Raw genomic sequence first — 20,873 nt, forward strand, 5'->3', positions numbered from 1 at the left:
GAAGGCCCTTCAGAGTCTTTCATAGTTGAGGTATGATAATCTTTCACTGGGTTCTGGTTGCCTTAGGTAGGAGGTGTGCTCTGGGGCAAGGTGCTTTTTTCAGTGGAGACAATTCTAAAAGAGGGCCCACACTTGAGTGCTAACTGCCAAAAGCCACTACGCCCAGCAGCTCGGGGGAATACGTTCCAGTTCCTAAAGGCAGATTGGAGTGGCACCTCACAAATACAGTAACTTAGATGGAAACTATTTATTGATAGTTTAGCAAATCTGATGTGGTATATATTACTTTCATTTATTAAATTGCCTGTGATTTTGATACTTTCTTCATGTATGTATCATCAGACATTTTTTCCTCCTGAAAATTGTAACTCTGCAAAGCGGGAACTACTGCATATTTACTCTTCGTTAATTATATCATTGTATGGGGCATTCTTTCCATTACTCTACCTCAGTTGGTGCTACTCTTGGATTTCTTTTAGAGATCACCTGTGGGATTGGTACAAAGATGCAGAGAAATTGAACACAGATTTAGTACTTACTCCTGGGGTTACTTCACTGGATGTTGTTACAGGGCTGTTGTGACAATTAAATGAGCTAAAGGCTTAAAGGCACTTAGACTAGTTACTGGTGTATGCTGAGCACCTGGAACTGCTGCGCCTAGCACTCCAAGTCCCTAGTAGGTGTTCAGTATGTTTGTTGAATGGCTGAATGATCTCTCATCCAGTGAGGTAGACAGCATCACCCCTGTTTTCTGGATGAGGACACGGAGGCACAGAAAGGTTAAGTAGACCTGGTTAGGAATTGATGAGGCAGAATTTAATCCAGGTGCTCTGCCTCTGCACCCCTGTGCTGAGTAAAATGCGGAAGAAACACAAAGTAAGGGCGTATCTGGAGCTGTGAAGGGTTAACAGTGCTCAGGGAGGTGTCAGTTCAGGGGAAGGAATGAAGGTAGTGGGGATTGATCTGCTGCTGTGTGCTAGCGATTTCTGTTTTATCTCCTTTAGGGCTGCAGTGGGCGGAGCTCTGAGCACAGTTTCCCAGCCCTAACCAGTTGGTGCCCCAGGTGGTCACAGGGCCGGGCACTCCTGCAGGGGATCTGGGCAGGGCCTCTAGAGCTGGCTGGGCTGCTTGCTAAAGCACTTTAGTCCCCTCTGCCTAGGATGATCCTCAGCTCCTCCCAGGCCTCTCCTTCAGGCCCCCCAGTTAAGTCCAAGGGGGTGGCTCCCACTGCTGTCCGCAGGCTCCAGGTACGATCTCTGGGTGGGCCTTCCTGCGTCTGGCTGCCACTTGGGGCATAGTCACTGTTCACAAAAAAAAGCTTCACTCCTTTACTTCAGTTCTTCTGTTTCTAAAGTCACAGTATCTGAACGTTTGACAAGTGTGCCTCCGTACTTTAGAGGACCAGGCGGCACCCATACCAATGGAGGCAGAGCCACAGCCAGTGGGTCCCGTTCCTCAGTCCACCCACGCCCTCTGCACCAGCTCCACCAGGCTGCTTTCTCTGGGGAGCTGGTTTTGTTCTGTTGCCCTTCAGCAGGAGCTGAGGGAAGTCAGTTGTCTGCAGCTGGAGATGGAGACTTCTTTGCCTTCTCCTCCTGGGAGAGTCCAGCTTCAGTGCTGGGCAGATGGAGAGCGAGAAGGGTGGGTGGGAACCAGGCTGCTCAGGGCCCTGGGACATGCTCTCTCCCGAGCTCTGAAACCTGGAAGAGTAAGGAGGACCCCGGGAGACCCCACGTGCAGCATAGGGGTGGCAAGCAGCCCTGTATGGGGGCCCAGAGGCCCAATTCCTCTGGCCGCTCATGGCCGCTGGACTTAGAATCACCTCCCATAATGCCTCCCTTCGCCTCAGTGTAAACAGCCGGCTGTACGCTTCACTTAAGCTAGCGTGAGCTCCCTCACCAACCCCTTGGGGCGGCACTGATCCCAGCCCCTCCGCATATTCCCCAGGGTGGTCCTGAGGCTCAGAGGGCTTCCTAACGGACAGCCTTCATTAAACTGTGAAACTCCACAATCTGCTTCACCCCAGGAAAGCAGGGGCTGACACCTTGGCCATCCCATAGACACTGCAAAGCAGAGTATGCGGGCCCCGTGGGGGAGTATCAGATCTTCTGGAAGCCTTGCTGCTGTGTTTTCTTTCACTTAGTATTTATTAACATAAAACGTGACCATAGTAAAAATACAGTACAAAAGGGCTTATTCTGAAAGGAGCTGTGTCCATCTGTGGGTGTTTCTTTCATTCATTGTCTTTGCTGTATTCGTGGGTTAATCCTGCTCAGCCTGAGGTCATAGTGTTTCTTCAGTTATGAGAAGTTTTCTTCTAAGATACCTTGGTAATTTTGACCTTTTTATTTTACCTGCCTTTTTTTTTTTTCTGGCAGTCCTGTTGGTTGGATACAGGATTTCCCGCATTGATTCCTTTTCCTCCTTCCTTACAATTTATTTGTTTGAAAAAATTATGCTGTTTGTCTTGTAAAATTTCTCATATTCTGGATTTTTCTGGTTGCATTCCCATGATGTCATTAATACGTTTTTCTGTCCCTGCATTCCCTGTAAGTTGGTAGTTATGTATAGGCTTGATTAGATTCAGGTATGATATTTTATTTTTTCAATACTCTATAGGTGATGTATAGTTGAGTCAGGAAGCACATAGTGTCTGGTCGGGTCTCCTTTTTGCTATATGGTAGCAGCTGTTGGTGTCTATGGCTTACATCCATTATCTCATTTGGGCTTGTAAAGTGGTGACATTCTGATAATTTTCTTTCTTTTATCATCTTTCTTCTGGTGTATGAGACAAGTAGCTGGACAAATTATATCATGGAAAACTTCCCCCATGTTTAATTACTTTCCAAAATAATTGAGTGACTGAGAGGCAGGATAAATGTTTGATTCTTTCCATGTTTATCAGTCTTCATGATAATGAGTTGATGCACTAGAAGACTAGTGAACTTAAAAACAGTCTTTATAAAGTCATGGGTTTAAACATATTTGATAAATTTCAGTCCATTGCTGTTATTATTCTTATTGATTGCTCAAATTATCCCATCTTTGGCAAGTAAAAAACCCTTTCAAACTGGCTCCTCAGTACTTTTGATGTAACCCAATGATTTTTGATAGTTTCCTTATTCCTCATAGGATAAGGAAACTATCAAATGTGCAAGGTTTATCATACATGTGTTTTGCCTCACGTCACAATCAGCCATTTCTCCAAGAGCCTGATTTTTTTTTTTTAAGTGGCAAATAGCATTTGGAGGCCTCAATCATTTTTTTAAAAAATAAATTATTTATTTTTATTTTTGGCTGTGTTGGGTCTTCGTTGCTGCGTGTGGGCTTTCTCTAGTTGCGGCGAGTGGGGGCTACTCTTCCTTGTGGTGCGCGGGCTTCTCATCGCAGTGGCTTCTCTTGTTGCAGAGCATGGGCTCTAGGCGCATGGGCTGCAGTAGTTATGGCACATGGGCTCAGTAGTTGTGGCTCGTAGGCTCTAGGGTGCAGGCTCAGTAGTTATGGCGCACAGGCTTAGTTGCTCCGTGGCATGTGGGAAGACCCGGACCAGGGCTCAAACCCATGTCCCTGCATTGGCAGGTAGATTCTTAACCACTGCGCCACCAGGGAAGCCCTGGAGGCCTCAATTTGAGCTCTAAGGGTGCTTATTGCTACTGGGTTGGTCATTGTTTCTAGGCCTTTTTTAGTGGGCAGAACTATATTTGTAGGATTAATTCCTAGAAGTAGAATAGATTTAAGGAGGCTATGTGTACTCACTATAAAATGTTTCAAACGTACAGAAAAGTAAACAGACTAGTGTAGGAAGCACCTGTGTATGCTTGTTATGTCAGTTTAACAGTTGTTAACATTTTGCCATATTTGCTACATTTCTTTTATTTTTTGCTTAAGCATTTTAAATTAAGTGATGTACATAGTGGCATTTCATCCCTAAATACTTCACTGTGCTTCTCTAAAAAATAAACACATAGGGCTTCCCTGGTGGTGCAGTGGTTGAGAGTCTGCCTGCCGATACAGGGAACACAGGTTCGTGCCCTGGTCCGGGAAGATCCCACATGCCGCGGAGCGGCTAGACCTGTGAGCCATGGCCACTGAGCCTGCGCGTCTGGAGCCTGTGCTCCACAACGGGAGAGGCCACGGCAGTGAGAGGCCCGTGTACCACAAAAAAATAAATAAAAAATAATAAAAATTTTTAAAAAATATACAAAATATTATGTATATTTTACACTTAAATTTTGGTTCATGTTGTCATATTGGTGAATACAGTTCTTTTAAACCAATAAATAAACCAGGTTATTGAAAAACTGTGTCCTTATTAACCTCTTGGTTTACAGTCCTTGAAAATTAGTCACAAGGTAGAGTAGGCACATTCTTTAACTTGGGTCATCATATGGCCCTTCAAAGTTACAGGTCTTTTTTTTTTTTTTTTCCAGGATGCAGGAACCCTGACCCTCAAAAATGTAGGTTTTTTAATCTGCTGTTTATGCCATCAGAATTCCATGCTAGATTTTTTCCTTTTTAAAAATTTTTTATCGTATATTGGAGTATAGTTGACATCAAAGTGATTCAGTTATACATATACATGTATCTGTTCTTTTTCAGATTCTTTTCCCATATAGGTTTTTACAGAATATTAAGTAGAATTCCCTGTGCTATACAGTAAGTCCTTGTTAGTTACCTATTTTATATGTAGTGGTGTGTATATGTTAATCACAACCCCCTAATTTATCCCCCCCGCACCTTTCCCCTTTGGTAACCATGTTTGTTTTGTTTTAAAATATTTATTTATTTATTTGGCTGCGTGGGGTCTTAGTTGCAGCAGGCAGGCTCCTTAGTTGCAGCACATGGGCTCCTTAGTTGTGGCATGTGGGCTACTTAGTTGTGGCTCATGGGCTCCTTAGTTGCAGCATGCAGGCTCCTTAGTTGTGGCATGCATGTGGGATCTAGTCCCCTGACCAGGGATCGAACCTGGGCCCCCTGCATTGGGAATGTGGAGTCCTGTCCACTGCACCACCAGGGAAGTCCCCACTTTGGTAACCAGTTTTGTTTTTGGAGTCTGTGAGTCTGTTTCTTTTTTTTCTTTTTAAACATCTTTATTGGAGTATAATTGCTTTACAGTGTTGTGTTAGTTTCTGCTGTATAACAAAGTGAATCAGCTATGTGTGTATATATATCCCCATATACCCTCCCTCTTGCATCTCCTTCCCACCCTCCCTATCCCACCCCTCTAAGTGGTCAGAAAGCACTGAGCTGATCTCCCTGTGCTATGCGGCTGCTTCCCACTAGCTATCTTATCTATTTTACCTTTGGTAGTGTATATATGTCAGTGCTACTCTCTTACTTTGTCCCAGCTTACCCTTCCCACTCCCTGTGTCCTCAGGTCCATTCTGTACGTTCGCATCTTTATTCCTGTCCTGTCCTTAGGTTTGTAAGAACCTCTTTTTTTAGATTCCATATATATGTGTTAGCATACGGTATTTGTTTTTCTCTTTCTGACTTACTTCACTGTGAGTCTGTTTCTGTTTTGTAAGTAAGTTCATTTGTATCATTTTTTAGATTCCACATATAAGTGGTATCATATGGTATTTGTCTTTCTCTGTCTGACTTCACTTCATGTGATAATCTCTAGGTCCATCCATGTTGCTCCAAATTGCATTATTTCATTCTCTTTTATGGATGAGTAATATTCCTTTGTATATATGTACCACACCTGCTTTATCCATTCCTCTGTCAGTGGACATTTAAGCTGTTTCCATGTCTTAGCTATTGTAAATAGTGCTGCAGTGAACATTGCGGTGCATGTATCTTTTTGAATTATGGTTTGCTCTGTGTATGTGCCCAGGAGTGGGATTGCTGGATCACATAGTAGCTCTATTTTCACTTTAGTGTTTTTTTTTTTTTTTTTTTGGCTGCGCCATGCAGCTTGCAGGATCTTAGTTCCCTGACCAGGGATCGAACCTGGGCCCCAGCAGTGAAAGCGCCAAGGCCTAGCCACTGGACTGCCCAGAGACTTCCCTATTTTTAGTTTTTTAAGGAACCTTTATACTGTTCTCCATAGTGGCTGTACCAATTTACATTCCCACTGACAGTGTAGGAGGGTTCCCTTTTCTCCACACCCTCTCCAGCATTTATTATTTGTAGACTTTTTGATGGTGGCCATTCTGAACACCATGAGGTGATACCTCATTGTAGTTTCGAACCTCATTGTAGTTTCGATTTGCACTTCTCCAAGAATCAGCGATGTTACACATCTTTTCATGTGCTTTTTGGCCTTCTGTATGTCTTCTTTGGAGAAATGTCTAATTTAGATCTTCTGCCCACTTTTTGATTGGGTTAATTTTTTTTTTTATTGAGCTGCATGAGCTGTTTATATATTTTGGAGATTAATCCCTTGTCAGTCACTTCATTTGCATATATTTTCTCCCATTCTGTAGGTTGCCTTTTCATTTTGTTTATGGTTTCCTTTGCTGTGCAAAAGCTTTTAAGTTTAATTAGATCCTGTTTATTTTTGTTTTTATTTTCATTACTCTAGGATGTGGATCCAAAAACATATTGCTGCAATTTATGTCAAAGAGTGTTCAGCCTATGTTTTCCTCTAAGAGTTTTATAGTATCCCGTCTTACATTTAGGTCTTTAATCCATTTTGAGTAATTTTTGTGTATGGTGTTAGAGAATGTTCTAATTTCATTCTTTTACATGTGGCTGTTAAAGTTTCCCAGCACTGCTTATTGAAGAGACTGTCTTTTCTCCATTGTATATTCTTGTCTCCTTTGTCGTAGATTAGTTGACCACAGGTGCATGGGTTTATTTCTGGGATTTCATACCTGTTCCATTGATCTGTGAGTCCGTCTTTGTGCCAGTACCGTACTCTTTTGATTCCTATGGCTTTATAGTATAGTCTGAAGTCAGGAAGTCTGATTCTTCCAGCTCCGTTTTTCTTTTTCAAGATTGGCTTTGCTATTTGGGGTCTTTTTTGTTTCCATACAAATTAAAAAAATTGTTCTAGGCCTGCAAAAGATGTCATTGGTAATTTGATAGGGATTGCATTGAATCTGTAGATTACTTTGGGTAATATAGTCATTTTGAAAATATTGATTCTTCCAATCCAAGAACATGGCATATCTCTCCATCTGTTTGTGTCATCTTAGATTTCTTTCATCAGCATTTTAAAGTTTTTGGAGTACAGGTCTTTTGCCTCCTTAGGTAGGTTTATTCCTAGGTATTTTATTCTTTTTGATGCGATGATAAATGGGATTGTCTTTTGAATTTCTCTTTGTGATCTTTTGTTGTTAGTGTATAGAACTTCAGCAAATTTCTGTGTATTAGTTTTATATCCTTCAACTTTACCAAATTCGTTGATGAGCTCTAGTAGTTTTCTGGTGGCATCTTTAGGATTTTCTATGTATAGTATCATATCATCTGCAAACAATGACAGTTTTACTTCTTCTTTTCCAAGTTGGATTCCTTTTATTTTTATTCTCTCATTGCCGTGGCTAGGACTTCCAAAACTACATTGAATAAAAGTGGGGAGAATGGAAATTGTTGTCTTGTTCCTGATGTTAGAGGAAATGCTTTCAGCTTTTCACCATTGAGTATGTTGTTACCTATGGGTTTGTCATACATGGCCTTTATTATGTTAAGGTAGGTTCCCTGTGTGGCCACTTTCTGGAGAGTTTTTATTATAAATCTGTGTTGAATTTTGTGAAAACCTTTTTCTGCATCTATTGAGATGATCATATGGTTTTTATTCTTCAGTTTGTTGATGTGGTGTGTCACACTGATTGACTTGCAGATATTGAAAAATCCTTGCATCCCTGGGATAAATCCCACTTGATCATGGTGTGTGTTCCTTTCAATGTATTGTGGTAGTATTTTGTTGAGGAGTTTTGTGTTTGTGTTCATCAGTGATATTGGCGTGTAATTTTCTTTTTTTGTGGTATCTTTGGTTTTTGTAGCAGGATGATGGTGGCCTCATAGGATGAGTTTGGGAGTGTTCCTTCCTCTACAGGCTTTTGAAGTAGTTTCAGAAGCATAGGTGTTAATTCTTCTCTAAATTTTTGATAAATTTCCCGCATGAAGCCATCTGGTCCTGGGCTTTTGTTTGTTGGGAGTATTTTTGTTTGGGTTTTTTTTTTTGGTTTTCTTTGCCACACTGCAAAGCAGAAGGGATCTTAGTTCTCCAACCAGGGATTGAACCCGTGCTCCCTGTAGTGGAAGCATGGAGTCTTAACCGCTGGACTGCCAGGGAAGTCTGTTGGGAGTTTTTTAAATCACAGTTTCAATTTCAGTACTTGTGGTAGGTCTGTTCATATTTTCTGTTTCTTCCTGGTTCAGTCTTGGGAGATTGTACTGTTGTAAGAATTTGTCCATTTCTTCTAGGTTTTCCATTTTATTGGTGTATAGTTGCTTGTAGTAGTCTCTATCCTTTGTATTTCTGTGGTGTCCATTGTAACTTCTCCTTTTTCGTTTATAATTTTATTGATTTGAGCCCTCTCCCTTATTTTCTTGATGAGTCTCACTAAAGGTTTATCAATTTTGTTTATCTTTTTCAAAGAACCACCTTTTAGGTTTCTTTTTTTCAGCCTTTAGTTTTATTGATCTTTTTTCTATTTTCTTCATCTCTATTTCATTTATTTCTGCTCTGATCTTTTTTTTTTTCCCCGCTGCGTTGGGTCATCGTTGCTGTGCACAGGCTTTCTGTCGTTGCGGTGAGTGGGGGGCCACTCCTCGTTGTGGTGCACGGGCCTCTCATTGCGGTGGCTTCTCTTGTTGCAGAGCATGGGCTCTAGGTCGTGTGGGCTCAGTAGTTGTGGCTCGCGGGCTCTAGAGCGCAGGCTCAGTAGTTGTGCACAGGCTTAATTGCTCCGCGGCACGTGGGATCTTCCCAGACCAGGGATCGAACCCGTGTCCCCTGCGCTGGCAGGTGGATTCTGAAGCAGTGCACCACCAGGGAAGTCCCTCTGCTCTGATCTTTATGATTTCTTTACTTCTACTAACTTGAGGTTTTGTTTCTTCTTTCTCTAGTTGCTTTAGGTGTAAGGTTAGGTTGTTTATTTGGGATATTTCTTGTTTTCTGAAGTAAGATTGTATTGCTACAAACTTCCCTCTTAGAACTGGGTTTTCTGCATCCCATAGGTTTTGGATTGTCGCGTTTTTGTTTTCATTTGTCTCTAGGTATTTTCTGATTTCCCCTTTGATTTCTTCAGTGATCCATTGGTTGGTTAGTAGCATATTGTTTAGCCTCCATGTGTTTTTGTTTTTTACAATTTTTTTCTTGTAGTTGAATTCTAATCTCCTACTGTTGTGGTTGGAAAAGATGCTTGAAATGATTTCAGTTTTCTTAAATATACCGAGGCTCGCTTTGTGGCCCAGCATGTGATCTGTCCTGGAGAATATTCCATGTGCACTTGAAAAGAATGTGTATTCTGCTGCTGTCTGATGAAATGCTCTGTAAACATCAAAAAAATCCATGTGGTCTGATGTGTCATTTAAGGCCTGTGTTTTCTTACTGATTAGCTGTCTGGATGATCTGTCCATTGATGAAAGTGGGGTGTTAAATTCCACCACTATTATCATGTTACTGTCGATTTCTCCTTTTATGGCTGGTGGCACTTGCCTTATATATTGAGGTGCTCCTATGTTTGGTGCGTACATATTTACAGTTGTTATATCTTCTTCTTGGATTGATCCCTTGATCGTTATGTAGTATCCTCCTTTGTCTCTTGTAACAGTCTTTATTTTAAAGTTTATTTTGTCTGATACAAGTATTGCTACTCTCCAGCTTTCTTTTGATTTCCATTTGCATGGAATAACCTTTTCCATCCCCTCACTTTCAGTCTGTATGTGTCCCTAGATCTGAAGTGGGCCTCTTGTAGACAGCATATATATGGGTCTTGTTTTTATATCCCTTCAGCCAGTCTGTGTCTTTTGGTTGGAGCATTTAATCCATTTACATTTAAGGTAATTACCCATATGTATGTTCTTATTGCCAGCTTGTTAATTGTTTTGGATTTGTTTTTGTAGGTCTTTTTTCTTTCCTTTCTCTTTTTTTCTCTTTTGATTTGATGACTGTCTTTAGTGTTGTGTTTGGATTGCTTTTTCTGTGTGTGTGTGTGTGTGTGTGTGTGTGTGTGTGTGTAGTAGTAGTAGTAGATTTTTGGTTTGCAATTACCGTGAGGTTTTGATACAGCAGTTATAGGTCTTTTAATCTTCTGTTTATGCCACAAAAATTCTGCACTGGCTTTTTTCTTGATTAACATTAGATATGGGTTTCTTGGTATCCCATGTAAAGAAAATTTATATCTAATCTTTACTATTGTTACACTTCTTTTCTCCCCAAAGAGGAAAGTAGTTTATTTAACATTTTATGACTTTTGTAACATTTTGACAGTATTGTATGTAGGCTTTTGACATTATTTATGAGCTAGGTTATATGGCCCAAGGTATTTTTAAAAATAACATTTGACAGTTGTACTTCATCAGTGTTGTTTTGTTGCTGTTGTTATTCCAAAGTTTTTAACGTTCTTTTTTTTCATAGACTTTATTGAAATAATACCATTGAGAATCAGAGTTTACATGATTTATTTGATACATGAAATATGTATAAAGTGCTCTTTTTGGAGCATTTTGGTACAGCTTTTGGATGAATCATGCTTTTATCTTCCTACCAGAGGAAATAGAAAGATGAATATGTGTTTAAATGTGATGACATGATATGTTTTCATGTTCTGGGAGTGGATGGAAGAAACAGCTAAACCTATTGACTAACTGCAGTCTAGAAGAACATTTAAACATTATGTCAAAAGCAAAGTCATTGTCTTTGACAGACACATAATAGTATTCAAATAAAAAAACTGTAACTAGTGTAACTAATTAGGTAATGCACTTGTTATTTCAAGATGTATTTTATAACTTATTACTGGGATATAGCCCTTCTTAAAATTTGTAGCAGATTTTATTAAAGGAGAAATAGGTGTTTGGTAGTTTCTAAGTTAAAGTATTTTAGGCTCCAGGTCACCTCTTCCATACCTTATAGATGCAGAAAATTTGATACTCAAGTGTGTACTGGTTTGAGGCTTTGAACAGATGTGAGGTTGCTTCCTCAGAGAGAATTCTTGCTCCTGTAAGTTAGTGGTATTTGTGTAGCCCACAAGCTTGCAAAGTGTTCCACCTCAAAGGATTGTTAGGAGGATTCAGTGAATTAATACATATAAAGCACTAAGAACTGTGCCTGACAGGAAGTAAGAACCTTTTAAATTAGAGATTATTGTTTTTGCTATTGTTGTTATTACTGTGAATTAGAAAAAAATACTCCTTTCTTAGAATACTTAATTCCCGTCTATAGGAAAATCATCATAATATATTGTTTTTTGTTAGAGCATGATAATTTATAGTCATAAATATAGTAAATATAAATATCTATAATTCCTGGCCCTCAAGGCCAGAAAATGTGGTCTTTAATTATCAGATTAAACCATAACCCTTATCAACGATGTGTTGTAGAACTAGGGATAGCCAAATAGAATACCTGTTGTTTAGTTTATTATAAGTGACTTCAGTTTGGAATTACTGTCATTTAAAGGTAGAAAGCCCAGCTGAGGTAACATGTCTAGGAAGGGGAGTCTGATGAAGTGTGCCTGGGGTGCTTGTTAGAAATATGAATTCTCAGGTTGGACATGCAGAGATTCTAATTCAGTAGGTTGGAGTTATGGTCCAGGACTCATCATTTTAAATGTGCTCCCTAGATGATTCTGATGTCACATTTTGAGAAAGGCTAAGTTTTTATTACTTAGGTTGCAGCAGGAAGTCACCAGGAAGCAAAATAAAACCATCTGAGCCCTCAGTATAACTGCCTTTACAAAACTAAGCTTTTTGTCCTGGGCTTCAGCTGAGGCTTGAATTAAGAAATAGGCACTTCTGAAATACCAGTGAATGTGTTATAAAGATGCTATCAAGTGTGATATGTTCTTCATTATCTTACTTGATGCCCCTTATATATTCTTTTGACAAATTACTGTTAGCTCAGGGAAAGAGAAAAAACTGAGGTGGTTTTACTATTGAAAAAAGAGAATTGCATCTTTTTCTTCTTGCTGCAAGGATGCTCAAAGCTATGTTTTATACTTCACTGCTACTTTTTCAATTATTCTCTTCTGTTCTCTTTTAATGCTTCTTATATTCCACCCCCCACTTTTTTTGTTGTTGTTGTTGTTAGTGGCTTGTGATCTTTCAGTACCCAGTTATCTTTCCCCTGAACTAAAAAAAATTTTTTATTGAAGTATAGTTGATTTACAATGTTAATTTCTGCTTTATAGCAAAGTGACTCAGTTATACATATGTATATATATATATTCTTTTCCATTATGGTTTATAATAGGATATTGAACATAATTCCTTGTGCTGTACAGTAGGACCTTGTTGTTTATCCATCCTATATACAACAGTTTGCAACTGCTAATCCCTAACTCCCAGTCCTTCCCTTCCCCAGCCCCCTCCCCCTTGGCAACCACAAGTCTGTTCTCTACATCTGTGAATCTGTTTTTGTTTTGTAGATATGTTCATTTGTATCATATTGTAGCTTCCACATATAAATGATATATAGTATTTTTCTTTTTTTGACTTACTTCACTTAGTATGATAATCTCTAGGTTCATCCATGTTGCTGCAGATGTCATTATTTCATTCTTTTTAATGGCTGAGTAATATTCATATATATATATATATATATATATATACACACACACACACACACACTACATCTTCTTTATCCATTCATCTGTCGATGGACATTTAGGTTGTTTTCATGTCTTGGAATAGTGCTGCTATGAACCTAGGGGGTGCGTGTATCTTTTTGAATTATAATTTTGTCTGGGTATATGCCCAGGAGTGGGATTGCTGGGTCATATGGTAACTCTATGTTTAGTTTTTTGAGGAACCTCCATACTGTTATCCATAGTGGCTGTACCAGTTTACGTTCCCACCAACACTGTAAGAGGTTTCCCTTTTCTCCACAGCTTCTCCAGCATTTATTATTTGTAGACTTTTAAATTATGGCCATTTTGACTGGTGTGAGGTAGTACCTCATTGCTGTTTTGATTTGAATTTCTCTAATAAGTAGCGATGATGAGCATCCTTTCATGTGCCTATAGGCCATCTATATGTCTTCTTTGGATAAATGTCTGTTTAGGTTTTCTGTACATTTTTCTATTGGGTTGTTTGTTTTTTTGTTATTGAATTGTAGGAGCTGTTTGTATATTTTGGAAATTAAGCCCTTGTTAGTTGCATCATTTGCAATATTTTCTCCCATTCTGTGGGTTGTTTTTTCATTTTGTTTATGGTTTCCTTTGCTGTGCAAAAGCTTGTACGTTTGATTAGGTCCCATTTTTTAATTTTTACTTTTATTTCTATCACTTTGGGAGACTGACCTAAGAAAACATTGGTATGATTTATTTGGTATGATTTATGTCAGAGAACGTTTGCCTGTGTTTTCTTCTAGGAGTTTTATGGTGTCTTGTCTTATATTTAAGTCTTTAAGCCATTTTGTGTTTACTTTTGTGTTTGGTAGTAGGAATGTTTTCTAGCTGCACTGATTTACATGTGGCTGTCCAACTTTTCCAGCACCATTTGATGGGAAAGGCTGTCTTTTCCCCACTGTATATTCTTGCCTCCTTTTCGAAGATTAATCATCCATAGGTGTGTTGGTTTATTTCTGGACTCTCTATTCTGTTCCATTGATCTGTATGTCTGTTTCTGTACAAGTACCATGCCGTTTGGATTACTGTAGCTTTGTAGTATTGTCTGAAGTCTGGGAGGGTTATGCCGCCTGCTTTGTTCCTTCTCCCTCAGGATTACTTTGGTAATTCTGGGGTCTTTTATGGTTCCATATAAATTTAAGGATTATTTGTTTTAGTTCTGTGAAAAATGTTATGGGTATTTTGATAGGTATTGCATTAAATCTGTGGGTTGCTTTGGGTAGTATGGCCATTTTAACAGTATTTATTTTTCCAATACAAGAGCATGGGATATCTTTCCATTTCTTTGAGTCATCTTTAGCTTCCTTTATTAATGTTTTGTATTGATAGTTCTCAGCACGTAAGTCTTTCACCTCCTTGGTGAGGTTTATTCCTAAGGTTTTTTTTTTTTTTTTTTGATGCCATTTTAAAAGGGATTTCTTGTTTACATTCCCTTTCTGATATTTCGTTGTTAGTGTTAAGAAATGCAACTGATTTCTGTATGTTAATCTTGTATCCTGCTGCTTTGCTGAATTCACTTATTAGATCTAGTATTTTTTTTGTAGAGTCCTTAGGATTTTTATATATAATATGTCGTTTTTCCATATAGTGACAATTTTACCTCTTCACTTCCAATTTGGATACCTTTTATTTCTTTTTTTTGTCTGATTGCTGTGGCTAGGACTTCCAATACCATGTTGAATAGAAGTGGTGAGAGTGGGCATCCTTGTCTTGTTCCAGATTTTAGCAGGAAGGCTTTCAGCTTTTCACCATTGAGTATTATAATGGCTGTGGTGGGTTTTCATAAATGGCTTTTATTATGTAGAGATATGTCCCCCTGTATCCACTTTGGTAAGAGTTTTGATCATAAATCGATGTTGAATATTGTCAAATGCTTTTTCTGCACCTATTGAGGTGATCATGTGGTTTTTGACTTTTGTTAATGTGGTGTATTACATTGATTTGTGTATGTTGAACCATCCTTGTGAACTTGGGATGAATCCCACTTGGTCATGGTGTATGATCTTTTTTATGTGTTGTTGGATTCAGTTTTCTAATATTTTGTTGAGAATTTTTGCATCTATGTTCATCAAAGATATTGACCTGTAATTTTCTTTTGTGGTGGTATCTTTGTCTGATTTTGGTATCAGGGTGATGGTGGCTTCATAGAACGTCTTCGGGAGTGTTCCCTCCTCTTCAGTCTTTTGGAAGAGTTTGAGAAGGATCAGTATAAATTTTTCTTTGTATGTTTGGTAGAATTCTCCTTTGAAGCCATCTGGTCCTGGACTTTTGATTGTTGGGAGTTATTTTTTGTTTGATTTTTTGTTTGTTTTTTTTTGTGGTATGCGGGCCTCTCACCGCTGTGGCCTCTCCCGCCACGGAGCACAGGCTCCGGACACGCAGGCCCATCAGCCATGGCCCACGGGTGCAACCACTCCGCAGCATGTGGGACCCTCCCGGATCGGGGCATGAACCTGTGTTCCCCGCATCGGCAGGCGGACTCTCAACCACTGCACCACCAGGGAAGCCCGGGAGTTGTTTTTAAACTACAGATTATATTTCACTTCTAGTGATAGATCTGTTCAAATTATCTATTTTTTTCTTGATTCGGTTTTGGTGGGCTGTATGTTTCTAGAAAGTTGTCCATTTCTTACAGGTTGTTAAATTTGTTGGTATATAATTGTTCATAGTATTCCTTATGTTTTTTTTGTGTTTCTGTGGTATTGGTTGAGATTTCTCCTTTTTTGTTTCTTTATTTGTTTCATTTGGGTTCTTTCTTTTCTTTTTGGTGAGCCTAGCCAGAGGCTTATCAATTTTGTTTACCTTTTCAAAGAAAAAGCTCTTGGTTTTATTGACTTTTTTCTATTGTCTCTATTTTATTTATTTCCTCCCTTTATTATTTCCTTCCTTCTCCTGACTTTAGGTTTTGTTTATTTTTCTTTTTCTAATTGTTTTTGGGTGGTATTTTAGGTTGTTTATTTTAGATTTTTCTTGTTTTTTCAGGAAGGCCTCTATTGCTATGAACTTCCCTCTAAGAACTGCTTTGGCTACATCCCATAGATTTTTATATGATTTTGTTTTCATTGTCATTTGTCTCAAGGTATTTAAAATTTTTTTAGTATGTTTTTAAAAATATACATTTATTTATTTGGCTGTGCTGGGTCTTAGTTGCAGCACATGGGGTCTTTGTTGCTGCGTGCGGGATCTTCAGTTCCAGCATGCGAACTCTTTAGTTGTGGCATAAGAGCTGTAGTTCCCCAACCAGGGGTTGAACCCAGGCCCCCTGCATTGGGAACATGGAGCCTTAGCCACTGGACCACCAGGGAAGTCCAAATTTTTAAAATTTCCTCGTTGACACATTGGTTTTTTAGTAGCATGTTGTTTAGTTTCCACGTAATCATTTTTTTTTTTCATTTCTTTCCCTGTGGTTGATTTCTAGTTTCATGCCATTGTGGTCAGAGAAGAGGCTTGAGATAATTTCTGTACTCTTGTATTTGTTGAGGCTTGTTTTGTGCCCTATTATGTGGTCAATTCTAGAGAATGTTCCGTGCTTGAAAAGAATGTGTATTCTGTTTTTTTTTCGTTTTGTTTTTGGATGTAATGCCCTCAAAATATCAATTGAGTCTAACTATTTCATTGTATCATTTAGAATTTCTGTTGCCTTGTTGATTTTTTTATCTAGAGGATCTGTCCGTTGATGCGAGTGGATAATAAAAATAGGAGACTGTTAGAGGAGACTGTTAGTCATGGAGGCTATTTTTGTGTGAGAGCATCCCTGTGTAGCCTGCATGGGCTTGATATTTATGGTGTGAGGGTTGTTTTTAGTATGGGTGTCTGTCACCTCTTTCCTCAGTGTATGTTGGCATTATCCCATTGATAGGTAGTATGACTGGTGTTGTGGTGATCAGAACCTGCCCTGGATATTAAGTGGGGCCTTCTCTTTCCTCTGTGGCTGTCACTGCCCTTTCAGGGGCAGGGTCTACTCCCTAGTTTTTGGAGTAGAAGCCCTCAGATCCGTTTCTGAGCTGTGTTTCTGAGCTACAGTGCAAGGTAGGTGGGATTGGAGTGCTCCCACTGGGAGAGGAGCCACTGAGTGTTCCTCTGCTGGAGGTTTTCTTTTCTTTTTTAAAAAAATTAATTATTTAATTTTATTTATTTATTTTTGGCTGCGCTGGGTCTTCATTGCTGCGTGCGAGCTTTCTCTAGTTGTGGCGAGTGGGGGCTACTTTTCGTTATGGTGTGCGGGCTTCTCACTGCAGTGGCTTCTGTTGTTGTGGAGCATGGGCTCTAGAGTGCAAGCTCAGTAGTTGTGGCACACAGGCCTAGTTGCTCCACAGCATGTGGGATCTTCCCGGACCAGGGCTCAAACCCGTGTCCCCTGCATTTGCAGGCAGATCCTTAAACAGTGTGCCACCAGGGAAGCCCCTGGCAGGTGGACTCTTAACCACTGCACCACCAGGGAATTCCCCAGAGCTTTTCACTGGTGAGTTTTCTCTGTCATGTCACCTTTCACCTGTTGTGCAGGCTCACAAAGTACACCTTTGTTGCCATTGCCCTTGGCCCTGCCTCAGCCTTGGGTATGCTGGCATTTGGCCCTAGTGCCTCTCAGGCATTGTTTTCACAAAGCCACCAGCGCAGACCCACTGAAATCAGGTCCCAGGACTGCAGCAGTTGTGCACCTGGACCTGCAGTGGGAGCTATAGAGGCAGCTCAGACCCTGTCCTGGCCCAGTCCCCTTTTTCATGCGCCCACAAAGCCCACAGCTGCTAAGGCCATACCCATCCCAGCTGTGGGAGCACCCATTGTCCGTTCAGATGTCTCAAAGGCGCTGAATTTACAAAGACAGAGGCGTAAACCCGCAGCTCATGCAGCTGCAGGGAGAGATTTGAGCTCTGCTTCCTGAGTCATGCAACCCCTGGTGCTCCGCTGTCGTTCAGGTCCACCTCTGTGCATGGGCAACCTGCGGGCATCTGCTCCTGGAGCCTGCCAAGGTGGTGGTTGGCATGGGAGCCCGCCTGGGTGGCCACTGGGACCAGTGAGCTTGCCCAGGCAGGAGCCGGCCAAGGCAAGTGGATGGCGTGTGCTCTCCCAAAGCCCGCAGGGGGCCTGTGCATGGAGCCAGAGGCTGTCCCTTCGTGCGACACTGAACAGTGGTGCTGTGCTTCTATGGCGGGCCCAGGCTTCTTCCGCAACCACCCCCGTTTGCGGCTGTGCCACACTCCAGCCCCTCAGGCTCTCTCCAAGCACCAGTCCTCTCCCCGGGTTTGTCCTCTACACCCCGAGTTTCAGCACCCAGCCACCACTGGTACCAACGGATGTGCGTCTCAGACTGGGGGACGTAGGGTTGTGGCATAGACGATCTGTGTAGGTCTCTCTGTTGTCTGCCTGCCGCAAACTGGTTGTTGCACTCTCCTCTGAGCCTCTGAAGCTCCTTTTCTGTCCCGGCTGATCTCCCCTCCAGTGATGGGGCTTCCTAGGGTGTGGGAACCTTTCCTTTTTTTCAGCTCCCTCCTAGAGGTGCACGTCCCATCCCACTTCCTCTTTTTTAATTTTTTCCTATCATCTTATCTGGTTACATGGAGATCTTTCTTGTCCTTTCAGGTGTTTGAGGTCTTCTACTTGTTCTGTGAAAACTGTTTTGTGAGAATTGTAGGTGTTTTGTGAGAATTGTTTTGTGAGAATAGGTGTTTTGTGAGAATTGTTCTGTTTGTAGTTGTTTGTTTTTTTTTTTTTAATTTTTATTTTTGTGGTACGCAGTCCTTTCACTGTTGTGGCCTCTCCCATTGCGGAGCACAGGCTCCGGACGTGCAGGCTTAGCGGCCATGGTTCACGGGCCCAGCCGCTCCGCGGCACGTGGGATCCTCCCGGACCGGGGCATGAACCCGCGTCCCCTGCATCAGCAGGCGGACTCTCAACCACTGCGCCACCAGGGAAGCCCTGTAGTTGTATTTTTGATGTATTTGTGGGAGGAGGTGAGTTCCACATCCTGCTACTCCACCATCTTGATTGGAGCCCTCTCCCCTTAAGTTTTTTTAAATTGTATGTTATCGTAAATCTTTTAAGGACATTCTCAAGCTACAGATTAACAGCAAGAGCACCTCCAGGAAGCACTGCAGTATTCCTAAGACTGCCTAGGGTTGTGTTAAAAATAACCTACTTCATAATTTCAAAGACCCCAAGGTTTTTTAGACTAACCGTGTAGTAAAGTGATTCGAGCTGTTGGAGGATTGAAACTTTGACTTTGTTTCAGCTGTGAGCTGTGGACAGTATTTGGAGGCACTAAGCTGGTACTCTCCCTGAGAGTAATTTTGTGAAGATCAACAGTGAATCAGATTAGCAGCATCACTCAATGGAGATGGAAGGTTCTCTGAATTTCTCACTTGGATGACTTGAGTGTAGTCATATATCTTTAAAGCAAAAAAGCAAGTGTCTGGGCTTCCCTGGTGGCGCAGTGGTTGAGAGTCCGCCTGCCGATCCAGGGGACGCGGGTTCTTGCCCCGGTCCGGGAGGATCCCACGTGCTGTGGAGCGGCTGGGCCCGTGAGCCATGGCCGCTGAGCCTGCGCGTCCAGAGCCTGTGCTCTGCAATGGGGGAGGCCACGGCAGTGAGGGGCCCGCGTACCGCAAAAAAAAAATAAAAATAAAAGATATCATTCTTTAAAAAAAAAAAAAAAAAAAAAAGCAAGTGTCAGTTATCTCAGGAGGAAGTCAGGACAAAAGAATCGCCAAGGCAGGTGTTGGCAGTACCCATCTTAGACTTCGAAGAGGGAAGGCAAAGGGACCGTATCCCTGGCACAGCCCTAGAGTGGAGGTGGATCCAGGAGTTATAGCCACTGGACTTGAGATGATTCGTATCTCACTGTTAAGGTTACTGACCTTATGAGATAGACAGGTCTAGATACTTTTACCAAACACCATTAAATATTCCATTTATCGAATTTGTCTAGTTTGTATTTCATGCTCACCAAGCAATCTCCTGAGCTATGGTGTGGCTTCTCGTGCTAGTATGTTTACAGGAGTAGAATATATTGGTCATATATATGGAGTTATTATTTTTTTTAAATAGTCCACTTTTTAGAGCAATTTAGGCTCACAGAAAAAGGGAGCAGAAAGTACAGAGAGTGCCCACAACAGCACAGCCTCCCCGCTATCAACACCCAGCTCCAGAGCAGTACATCTGTTACAGTGGATGAGTCTAAACTGACACATCTCCATCACCCAGAGTCCCTCACTTATATTAGAGTTCACTCTGCTGTTGTACATTCTTTGGGTTTTGACAAGTGTTCAGTGACATTTGTCCACTATTATAATATCACATGGAATAGTTCACTGGCTTAGAAATCTCCTGTGCTCTGCTTATTCATTCCTCTCTCCACCCCTAAGCTGTGGTAATCATCGATCTTTTTACTGTCTCCATAGTTTTGCCTTTTCCAGAAATTCATATAGTTGGAATCCTACTATATGTAGCCTTTTCACATTGCCTTTTTTCACTTAGTAATCTGCATTGAATTTTCCTCCATGTCTTTTCATGTCTTGAGAGCTCATTTCTTTTTAGCAGTAAATAATATTCCATTGTCTAGATGGAATATTTGTCCATGTGTCCAAGTTTTGGCCATTATGAATAAAGCTTCTGTAAACATCTGTGTGCAGGCTTTTGTGTAGACATAAGTTTCAACCCATTTAGGTAAATACCAAGGAGTGTGACTGCTGGGCTGTTGGAGTCATTATTTTTAAATCTTGTGATTTCAGTGAGGTTGGGTCTGATTACAACTGGTTTTTCATGTGTCTTGATGTCCTGGAAGAGAATGGAGTCATGTTAGTCAAGAGATTTAGGCTTGTGTGTGACAGTTTCATTTATCATTGTAAACTAATAAGCTTATATTCTCGTGTCTGCTTCAATCTTTTCTGCATTTGAATTTGCTAGACTGTGGCTAATCAAGGTCTCATCACCCCTGGCATGTAGAAGGCAGAGCCGGATCTTACACTCTTGGGAGCTAACTGATGAGGAAGTCCTGCCCAGCTACCACTCCTCTCTGCTCTCTCAAATGTACTACACTGATTTCTCTGCTTGCTACTCCGTCTTTAATGCACTGGCTCCTGGGTAATACCTTGCAAACAATAGTTATTCTTCCTCAGAGTTAAAGCTCAT

At 40.9% G+C, this 20,873-nt stretch overlaps 1 protein-coding gene across 6 annotated transcripts in view; it reads left to right on the forward strand.

Moving 5' to 3' along the window:
- The window catches only part of TBCE (tubulin folding cofactor E), a 114,807-nt gene that overhangs the window by 43,169 nt on the left and 50,765 nt on the right, over positions 1 to 20,873 (forward strand). The window lies entirely within an intron of this gene.

Source organism: Phocoena sinus, chromosome 16, assembly GCF_008692025.1.
Source record: "Phocoena sinus isolate mPhoSin1 chromosome 16, mPhoSin1.pri, whole genome shotgun sequence".
In the NCBI taxonomy this organism is placed as follows: domain Eukaryota; kingdom Metazoa; phylum Chordata; class Mammalia; order Artiodactyla; family Phocoenidae; genus Phocoena; species Phocoena sinus.